We start from the raw sequence: 12,082 nt of genomic DNA on the forward strand, positions 1-12,082 counted from the left end.
TTAATTATTTCTCAATTACAATAGCACTATTGTCTTGTAGTCTATACAACTTATCACACATATGATACTATGTATTGTGGACTTACTAACGTCACCATTAGACTATCTTCTATCATTGACTAACTATACATCTCTAGATTATATCAGAAGATATAATGCATTCACCACAAACTGCTTCTTAGGTAATGTGTCTCTGTACTACTCACTCTAAATCAACTATATCTTTGGTATATATGACTTAATTTATGTAAATTTAACCTCATCATCAGGACATAGTATCTAGAACATGTCCTTACCCATGCATCACCTAACAAACAAAACTTTTTATTTACAACCTTGATCTCTAACAACTACTCTGCCAATCTTCAAAGAATTACTGCTATGTTGACATCAATGACAAACATAGTAATGAATGCAACATGTCAATACTACCACATGTTCACCAATTCTTAGGATACTACCCCAAAGGGATACCATCAACATTCATGCTAATAATATCCCCCTTTGGCATTGTTGGAAACATAGATGAAAAACATCTAGGTTCCAAGAATACCAAATAGTACTCTATTGTTGCAGTTGTTCTTGTCTTTTCAAATCCTCTTCATCAATCAAATCTGAAATCCTATGGAGAACTGCTCTATTTTGCATCTTTTTGATTAGAATCATGAGTTATTCACTAAAAAACTTATTAGCTTCTACCCCATTCAAAAAAACTCTCCGTGCTTCATATCTCCCCCATAGAGATATTCCTTCTTGTCTACATGAAACTCTCTAAGTCTCCCTAATAACTATCTCTCCCCCATACATACTTCTAGGAGATATTTTTAATGCATTTATCCCCCATTAACATCAATGAAAAAGGCTTCAGTATATTAATAGATTGCTTCAAGTCTTCAATTGGTTCAAGTGTCCAAAGACACTATTCAGTACCAAATTCTAAGAGTCCTCAATAACTCTGCTCATCATAGATACTCCCCCATACGCAAAGCATCAACATTTAGTCCACTAAAATGATAGTGCTATGTACCATTAGACTAATTAAATATCTTCATTATCCACCATGAAGTAGGTAGGGGTATAACCCAGAGCATACCTCTCAAGTACTCAAATGTATCTTAGGTAAGGGCTTTGTAAATATATCTACAATCTAATCTCTAAAACTCACACATTCCAATCTTATCTCCTTTTCTACTATCTTCTCTCTCAAAACATGATACTTCCTAGATATATACTTATTCTTAGAATGCAATACAAGATTCTTAGACATACTTATTGTGCTTCTATTGTCACAATATACAACAACAAGTTCTGAAAAAATAATCTTGATAACCTTCAACATTTGCTTCATCCAAATAATCTAATTGAAGTTATTTTCTATTGTAACATACTCTACCTCAGTTCCACTCTTTGAAATACAATCTTGTTTCTTACTTAGCCAAGAAACCAATCTTCCTCCAAGAAAGAATTCTCCACCACTAGTTCTCTTTCTATCATCCATATTACTCGCCCAATTTGAATTAGTATAAGAACACAAATAGAAATCATGTGATTTATCATACCATATTCAATAATCAAATGTTACCTTCAAATATCTAAATATCCTCTTTACTTGTACATAATGATACTCCTTAGGATCACCTTGAAATATAACTACATTTTCTATATGCCATCTAGTGTGAGTCATATATTGTAAACCTCTAATCATGGATCTATACTTCTTCTACTAAACTATAGGTATCTCATCTTTACTAGATAACTTGTGACTAGTTATCATTGGTGTATGAACAAGCTTACAAATTAACAATCTAAATCTCTTCAATAAGTCTTTTATAGTTTTAGCTTGTGAAATAAAAATATCATCACTATTATGTACAATCTGCAAACCTTAGAAAAACTTCATTTCTCCTATCATACTCATTTCAAACTCATTCTTCATATCTTCAAAAAACTCATCACTTGCTTCATTATTACCACCAAATATTATGTCATGAACAAATAATACTATATCAATAATCAATTCCACATTTCTTTCAAATACAAGTTACTATATGGTGTACTAGTAACAAATCCAAGTTTTGCCAAATATTTGTCCAACCTTGCATACTAGGTTATAGATTCTTTCTTTAGACCATATAGAGCTTTCTTCGATCTACATACCATATCTTTTTCTTCTATTAGAGGGAAACCTTTAGGTTGCTCAATATATACCTCTTCTTCAAGTTCTCCATTCAGGAAGGCTAATTTGACATACATCTTATACACTTTGAATTTATTTTTTGCTACATAAGCCAAGAATATTCTTACTACTTCCATTCTGGCTATAGAGGCATATGTCTCCCATAGTCTATTTCTTCTTGCTATGAATATCCGTTACACACAAGTTTGGTCTTATTTCTTACAACTTCACCTTGTTCATTCATCTTATTTCTAAACACCCATTTGGTTTGAATAATATTCTTGTCTTTAAGTGTTGAGACTAATTCCCATGTCTCATTCTTCACAATCAAATATAACTCTTCCTTTATTTCTTGAATCCAATGATCATCTTTACATGCTTTATCTGTACTCTTAGGTTCAACTTGAGAAATCAAACATATCTCTTCATTAACTATGTCCCTTTTCATCACTCCTTTCTCTTTGCTTCCAATTATGTTCTCTAGAGGGTGATTCTTTGTAAGATTCCTATTAGAGCTAGGAGTTTCTAACTCAACTCTTACTTCTTCTCTTGGTTCATATCTTTCTCCTCTTTGCTTAATAGTTTGCACATCATTCTATAGATACTTGTTAGTTTTAATGATAACCTCCACATTTTCATGGTTAACCTTTGGATCAACAATAGTTACCAAAGTTAACTCTTCTACTACTTCTTCTTTCTTAACCAATGCAAGCTCATTATCTTTATCATCACTTTCATTTGAGAATCTTTCCATACTTGCTTTAAATTTTGAACTTCTTTATCAAAGAGAATTGTTTCAATTTTTTCTTACTCTTTTAGGACATCTTGACAAAAAATGACCAAACTCTTTACATGTCCAACAAACAAAAACTTTCATACCTTATGGACCTCTTTTCATAAGCAGATCAACAACTTCATTGTTATTCTTATCTTCTTTGGATTTGGATATGTCTTTGTTCATGATTTTATTGTTCTATATAGAACAAAATCATTTTGGATTTGGAAACTCAATGCTCTATTCTTGACACAAATCTAATAACTCACCAAGAAGCTCTATCTTCTATTTTCTCTAAATTTCCTCTATCTACCTTAGGAATATTATTTCTTAAATGAATCATCATTGATCTCCCAAAGATCTTAAGCTTTCTCTTCAAGGACCTGGTGCACTAATACTAATTGTTAGAATATATTGTCCACCGATATAACTGAGAGCGGGTGGGGTGAATAAATTATCCAACTATTATTACAATTATCAACCTTAATAAAACTTAACCATGAGAGCAATATAATGAAAAACCATAACAAGATACTCAAGCAAAATAATATTAGATATGTTAACTAGGGAAACCCTTGATTAGAGGAAAAATCCTGATGTGGATGTTACATACAAGATGATGTACTAATATAAATATTCCTTGTTAGAGGATGGACCTTATTAAGAGTCTATAAAAGCATTTAATATATATAAGTTCCTATTAGGAGACTTTGAATCCATGTTAGGAGTTGTAGAAGGTAGATGGATCCACTATCCAAATAGCTTTAGGGGAAAGACTAATGAACCCATTGTTCAAATGGTCTCTATATTATTTCTTTCCAATTAATATAATTGAGTTTTACTTCTCCTTCATCTTTCTCTTTCCTATCAACCAGACATCTAATCCTTCTAATCTTAATACAAGATGACAAACTTTGCATGTAATAATCCCTTGGATTGCTTACTCAAATTCACCAAATACTCCGATCATTTTCACACTTGCTTTATTACTTCACATTCAATGTATTAATAATACTCTTACAAACAAGGAAAACATATTTCCTTTATATTGTATCTTCAAAATAATTGCTTGACTCATCCCTAAGGCTTTTATAATTAATTATAATAAGATAACTAATTATTTTGCAATTGCAATAGCATTGTAAGCTCATAGTCTATACAACTTATCACATGTGTGACACTAGGGCTTGCCCACTTTCTAACATCACCATTAGACTATCTTCTATCACTAACTAACTATGCATCTCGATATTATATTTCTATTAGAACATGTAATACAATCACTAGAAACTACTTCTCTGGTACTTTGTCTCTGTACTGCTCACTATAAATCATGCATATCTTCCTTAGTTCGTTGACTTACTTTATGTACATTTATCCTGATCATTATGACATATTGTGGAACATGTCCTTACCTGTACATCACTTAACAATCAAAATTTTTTCCATGTGATCTTGATCTCTAACAGATACTCTATTAGTCTTCATAGAATTACTTTTATGTTGACATAAGTAATAAACATAGTCATGATTGCAACATGTCAATGCTGCCACATGCTCACCAATGCTTAGGATACTCCCCCAGAGAAATACCATCAACGTTCATGCTAACAAATATTACTCCTTTTTCCATTAGATATTTTTCCTTCATTAGGTCTACCATAGGATCTTCTTCTCTCATTACCTATAGGATTAGTATATCTAAACATTCTACTATTGCTATTATTACTATCAAATCTAGGTTTGTTACAACTACTTTATGACCAAAATCATGACAATTATAAAAATAAAAATTCTTAATAGGTTTGAATTACTTGGTTTTATAGTTTCTCTTCATATGAGCAACTTCATTACATAGAAAGAACTACATTGAAATACATTTAAATTCATACCTTACCTCTTTAGGTGATTCAACTTTCCCTATTTTCTTAGGTTCATCACTTTTCTCAGGGTGGCTTGCTTTCTAAACTTCTTTTGGTGTATCTTTCAATTAACTAGATTCAATCTCATCTTGGTCATCCTTTTTTTGTTCAGGAGTTTCAACAAATAGACCAGGTTCCTTTCTTGCTTCATATTTATTTGCTGACTTTTGTCCAATGAAAAATTCAAGACCATTCTTATCATAGGAAGGTCTCTAAAAATATATATTCTCTTCAATTTTCTCACTACTCAAATATAACTTTTCTAATTGTTGTGTCTACTAATGAAATCAATTTTTCTATAGAGCAATAGTTCATCTCAAGACTCTTTTCTTCAATCACATTTTTATCAAGGATAAGCTTTTTACCAATGGGTTCATGAAGTTCTTCGTCATGCTAACATAATCATTCTTTAGGTTGAACTTCATTGCTTCTTCCTTCAACTAGAATTAGATCTATAGCCCTTGGTGGATTGCAAGTAGAGTGTTCTAATGCAAGAAGATGATCATCAAGAGATATTTCTTCATAGGATTATGATGGAGTATTATCACCTTGGTCTATAACATAAGGAATAACCTCTTGTCTACCAAAGATTGCAATAATATGAGAACTATAATTGGGTGACATTACCATGGGTGCTTCATAATTGAGTCTAAATGATATCTTTAGCTTTAGCTCCTTTCACTTGTCCTTTTTAGGATCCTTCAACTTATGGAATCGATCACAAAGGTGGTCCCATATCTTCCTTTCTTTGGGGTCATCTCCTCTGTTGAGACTCTCTATATGATTTAACAAGATCATTTGAAAGACCTTGTCCTTAGTTTTATGGAACTCTTCAAGAGTAGGCTTAAGCTTTGGCTTCTCCTTAGTGTTCACATCAAGAATGTTCACCTACTCTTTAAACATCTGCAAACCATAATGAATAGAGTTAGGTGACCTTACCAAGGGTTTCTAATGTTCAACTATATGTACTTGTTTTAGTTTCCTTCTTTCTGTTAGAATCTGAAAAGATTAATAACCCAAAAAACTAGTGCAAAGAGTAAATATCTAAACTATGAATGCAAACGATACAAAATCAAAATAGCATCATAGAGTTACTCTCCAAGAGAGTAATGCAAATGCTAGAAGCAAAATAGCATTAAGAGGAAGTAAAAACAAGAGATACAAATACAAGCTAGGTAGCATGCTTATATAGGCTAGGAAGAGGGAGGAGGTGGCAACACCAACCAATGAGGAGCAACCATCTATCGGACTAAAGATAGCAAAGTATCTTCCAAAGATAGCTAATGGATGCTCACATGTAGGAAGGTGACACCTCACAACCATTCACCTAATAGGACATGCTTTATTAACCTAAGAAAGATTATTAAAAGTGTAGGAAAAACCTAGCAAAATAGGAAAAATAAAAAACTACACTAACACCCCCCCATAAGCGAAGCTTAGGTGGATGCTAACCTAGCAAAGCTATGAAAGTAGGAAAATGGGTCCTGACAACAAGGCCTGATCAGGTACCCAATACAAGAAAAAGAACTAGATGAAGGAAACTAAGCCTCCAATCTAGGAAATGTCCCAAAGAGAGGAACAAAAAAAAAGCATGAAGCATCTCTGAAGCATGAAGCTGCAAACTCTGTCAAAATGCTGATCTGTAGAACCTCCATGGAAATAGAAGGCACGAACCATCAACCAAAGAAGCATAGAACAACAAGTGAACCCCCCCATAATGCTGAACAGGGAGAGGGGTGATAGGAACGCTGAAATGCAATGCCAAAAACATCTGCAAGAAGAAGAATCAGGAACACCAATAGTGCAATAGAAGTACAAGCACAGGATAAAGGGCGATGTCACCGAAACACTACAAGGGCTAATGTCGTGGAAGAAAAATTCACTTGACAAAGGTGGATGAGCACAAAATGGCAAAACATCATGACCCCCCATGGCACTTTATAATTGAGTGCGAGTACATACAAACACAAGGTGTACAAGATCCCAGATATGCAAAAGTAGGCACTTTATCTCAATGCATTTACAGAAAAAGGAATGCAACAGAATAGAAGCATACAATTCTCAAAAGTCAGAAAGAAGAGTGAGCCAAAAGAACAGAAGAAGATATTCCAGGACCTGTAGAATCCAAGTAATCCGCCAGAGTGCGAAAGTGAAAAACTTGTAGGAGAAAGAACTTGGAGAAAAATCTGGATAAAATACCTTTGCATCTGAATAACTCATAGAACTAGCTTTCCAACGATATTTGGCGAGCCCAAAAAAGAGTCCGAATGAGCGAGATATGGCTCTTGGAAGACAAAATAGAACATCTGGCTTTGACTGCCGAAACAGACAACCAAATTGTAGCAAAAATCAAAAAAACCTATACCATCATCTCCATCTCAGAACCAGCTTTTTGATACATTTTTTGGATCGAAAAAATACGTCTGTATGCTCAAGTTACGGAAGAAAAACCGATAGGGCCTCCTCATGAAGAGCATATGCTAAAAGTGAAACTTGGGCATAATAATCAAGGAAAAAATAGCACCACTGTGATCTACTCAAAAAATCATCCACTTTCAAAAAAAGAATCACCTCGATACGAGGTCGTATGAGAAAGTTATGATCCTTCAAAGTTTCCAAAATGAGAACTGTGCACAATCACGGTTGAGAATCTACAATTTTTGAAGAATTCATGCATGAAAATAAAATAAAAATTCCACTAGTGGATAGAGCACACAAAAATAGCCAAGTTCGTAACAAGAATCATCAAAATCAGAGTCCGTATGAGCAAGAATGAGACATTTGAAAACTGCATTCAAATCTGTGACTGCCAATGGAGAGGGGTATGGCTGTAGCTTTGCATGCTTGATTCTGAAAAATATACAGCCTGTATGCAAAATCTAAAAGATACCCAGATAGTTTTTCGAGGCTCCGAACAAAACCCAAAAAGATTTTTTCTTGCTGATGTACAGAAGATGTTGTTGTAGTGTAAATCAGACGCCTTTAATAGTAAAAAATGGCTCCAAAAATTAAACAATGACCCCAACAACCAAAATATGACATGCAAATGCTGGATCAGCTTCCTAAGTCCATCAATGGCATGCTGGAATCTACAAAATTGATTGAAAACTTCAAATATGCAAGTTGGTTGTTAGATTTGAGATTGAAACCCCAAAGGAAAACTGTTTTTGTCAAAACTTTTCTGATTCTCAGGATCATCCAAAGATGCAAGAGAAGAGCATACTTCTTTTTTCAAAAAACTACAATAAAGTTTATTTGCCCCCCCCCCCCCCCCCGAATCTCTCAAATAAGGAAACTAAAATCTACTCTTGCACATAGAAAAGCTCCGATACCATGTTAGAATCTGAAAAGATTAATAACCCAGAAAACTAGTGCAAAGAGTAAATATCTAAACTATGAATGCAAATGATACAAAATCAAAATAGCATCATAGAGTTAGTCTCCAAGAGAGTAATGCAAATGCTAGAAGCAAAATAACATTAAGAGGAAGCAAAAACAAGAGATACAAATACAAGTCAGGTAGCCTGCTTATATAGACTAGGAAGAGGGAGGAGGGGGCAACACCAACCAATGAGGAGCAACCATCTATCAGACTAAAGATAGCAAAGTATCTTCTCAAGATAGCTAATGGATGCTCACATGTAGGAAGGTGACACCTCACAACCATTCACCTAATAGGACATGCTTTATTAACCTAAGCAAGATTATTAAAAGTGTAGGAAAAACCTAGCAAAATAGGAAAAATAAAAAACTACACTAACACTTTCACTTTCTTGTATGTCTTTGAGTCTTTGGAAATAGGCACAGATGTGATTCCAAAACATCTTTGACATATGATCATCCTATATGCTAATATTTTCTCGAGATGCGTAAGAGATTATTTGTCTATATTGTTCAAAGAGCTCACCAATCACCTTTTCTTTTGTGGTGTGAAGTTCTTCAAGAGTAGGAACTAGCCTTAGCCTTGCTTGTTTCAACCTCAACTCCTCTCTTTGCATGCCTTTCAACTTGTAAAATCTAGAGCACACACATTTCCACATGGATGCAGAAACATGATCATCTTCAATTCTAATATTCTTTTGGACAACATGGGATATGCTTTCTTAATATAGAAGTACAAGCTCTTCTAGAAGATTGTTAGTAATCTCATTAAGTTCTTGAAGAATGGGTTTAGGCATTGGCCTTCTCTTAGTCTTTGAATTTGGCATGGTCATTGAGTTACATTGGACCTTCTTAGACCAAAGGGAACATGTCCTTCATATAGAGTCACCAATCTTCATCTTAGGGAAGACACTTTTAGATTTTGGATAATGAGGAACCAAACACTAGGCTTAGATTCCAATCCCCAACAAAGTCGTCAAAACTTGTTAGTTAATTATTTGTCCATCTTGCTAACTTGGCTTTACTTTGACTCTAGATGCCCAAAATGTGAGGAAACAAAAGGATGTCACCAAAAAATGGATCAGTGTATGTGTTATATCACTACCCTTTGAATCATAAGTTATAGCTCCCTTATATGCAATATATGCAATGAATTGTATTTTAAATAGATCATTGGGATGGGGTTTTGTCTCTGAACCTGAGAACTAAAGAGGATAAACTAGGATGCTCATAACTACAAACACCCTAGGAAAAAATAGATTTGGGCAACCTACAACACCCAGTAGAATGCATATCACAAGCTACCTTAAAGCCCTCTTAATACTACTCCTAATCTAATCTAAATGTAGATTAGTCCTACTACAATACAATATAGAGAGATAGTGGAGATGCACATGAAAGATGAAATTGAATCCACCATGACTGATAGCCCTCCATTAAAATAGAATCTAGTAATATATCATCAACTTCAAATACATCTGTCCTACAATCCTATAGAGACTACTTTGCTATGCATGGTTAACTCAACTGAAGGAGACAATGAAAGAAACCTAGGCATGTTAGTCCTAAATGGAATCAAAACATCACATTACATAACTGACCACATCATAAAAATCCTTCATTCCATCTAACTCTTTGATTCTCAATCATCATCTAGAAATTCAGGGGGAAAAGTTGGACAAAATTGTTGATCCTTTCTATTAACTTAGAAAATTACATATATAGGCCCCCTCTTAGGGTTATTGGCTAGCTATAAATTCATCAACTACATTAATAGAGCACTTGAATCACTCAAAAATCTAACATTCATCTATTACAATTCAATATATCAGAGAAAGAAAGAAGAAATGGTTACAAACCATCAAAATGATTCACATTCTTCTTTGATTTGTTGTGCCAAATTCATATAATTTAAATCTCAATGATCATAGTAGGTTTCTATCTCCACCATCAATCTCCTATCAATAATCACAAAAAAAAACTAATAATGCTCTTTATTTCTCCCTCGTTGCTTCTTTACAACTTTCTTTCATTCGATATCGTTACTTGATGCGATGATGCAATCCAATAATTATTATTTCATTACACTATTTTGTAGCCTAGAATGTTTTGAATTCATTTTAGCCTATGAACTTGTGATCCTCTTATTTGCCTCTTCAAAACTTGACATGTTTCTATTTTACTAACCATGGTGACTTAGCAAAAATTGCACATTAACCATGATCACCCTTTCGTAACATTATAATTAGTTTTCATTTCTAACCTACAACCTTGTGATGACCATTTGAGGCTGATTTTTATCACTTTTTCTAGGTTGTGACTTAAAAGGTATTGAATGCCTCTTAGTTGGTGACCTTGTTAAAATTGTGCACCTTAACTTTTATTATCGTTCACACTTTCATTGTGGCTTATCCCTTAACATTTTCTCAGGCTGTGATCATGCAAAAAGGTTTAACTTTATTATTTCACTCTGTAGTAGCCCTATCTCATGTTCAACTTAAACTACAAGTGATGATACAACCTTTATCATTTTGCTACATTGCAGCCTTAACTATAGGTTACTCTTAACCCTCTGTGATGATGCAATCACTTCATTTTTTCTCTATCGCTACCTTAACTCTGGGTTTCTTCTAACCACTCATGACCATACGATCATTGGTTTTTTCTTATTTTCCATGTTAACCCAAGGATGACTTAAACTACCTACAACCTTATGAACACAAGCTTTAATCTCTATCATGACACTAACCCTAGCTCATCTTTAACCCCCTAAAACCCTACGAATAATGGTTTTCGCTACTTTGCCATGTCAACTCTGGGTTACTCTAAGTCATTGGCAAAAATGAGATGATCGTTGATCTTTATGATCTGATGACTAGGAAGATACATCTCTAATGACCATTATCATTCCATCTTAAAATGATATCTATTGATCTACCCTTCATTTGAAGATTTGGATTTAATCTCTAAGCCATTTGACTTCTCATCTTTACAACATAGACATGCAGATTAAATATAAGCCATCAATTGGATTTCAAAGAAAGTCACACCATCTTTGACTAGGTTCTTTCATCATTTTTGGGGATTTATCTGCTTCTCCTATAGCTGATTCAACTTCTCTGAATTTCATGATGTTCTTGTGATCTGTACCTTGGACCTGAGCTTGGATCCAAATTTTTTTAGTCTCCATCTTTTATGAATACAATGTGATATTCTTTTAGATTTATCATGCCTTTAATGAAATACTTGATCATAGAGTTGGGGTTTCTAAATAAATTTCTACTCATCTAGGAAATGCATAAACTTACCCTTCCTTTGCTAATCACTTAATATGAACCAATTCATTAGATTTATTTTGAATGCCCACCTAGGTGTACAAAAAGGAATAGATGATAAGAGAAGTTCCTTAAAGGAAATCTAGACATAAACATGACATCACATTGACTCAATCCTAATCCTAGAAGTTTGAAAAAAAATAAGGGACTAAAATCATGGCAAAATTATAGAAGGTTTGCAAGGATCTTGGAAGATGTAGCCAAGACAATTGGACCCTAGGGAAATTGAAGATCTTTGTGATGTTGTGGTAGCACTGATCTTAGATAATATTAAAGAAAAAATTAGATCTAAGATGGTGTTGATGATGAGTGATATGATCATTGAGATCATAAGTTTTATAGGTGTGTAGCTCAACATATGGGTACCAAAGATGGTTATGAGGAAGCTACTGAAGACTTCGAGGTTGCTAGATTAAGTGGTAAATATAAAATTGATCAAGTTGAGAGAACTATGGGAAATCGGGCTAATCTATTTGATAGATCTAGATCTTAG

The sequence above is a fragment of the Cupressus sempervirens genome, chromosome 8, assembly GCF_028749045.1.
Source record: "Cupressus sempervirens isolate cs-2001-9-10 chromosome 8, ASM2874904v1, whole genome shotgun sequence".
Classification (NCBI taxonomy): domain Eukaryota; kingdom Viridiplantae; phylum Streptophyta; class Pinopsida; order Cupressales; family Cupressaceae; genus Cupressus; species Cupressus sempervirens.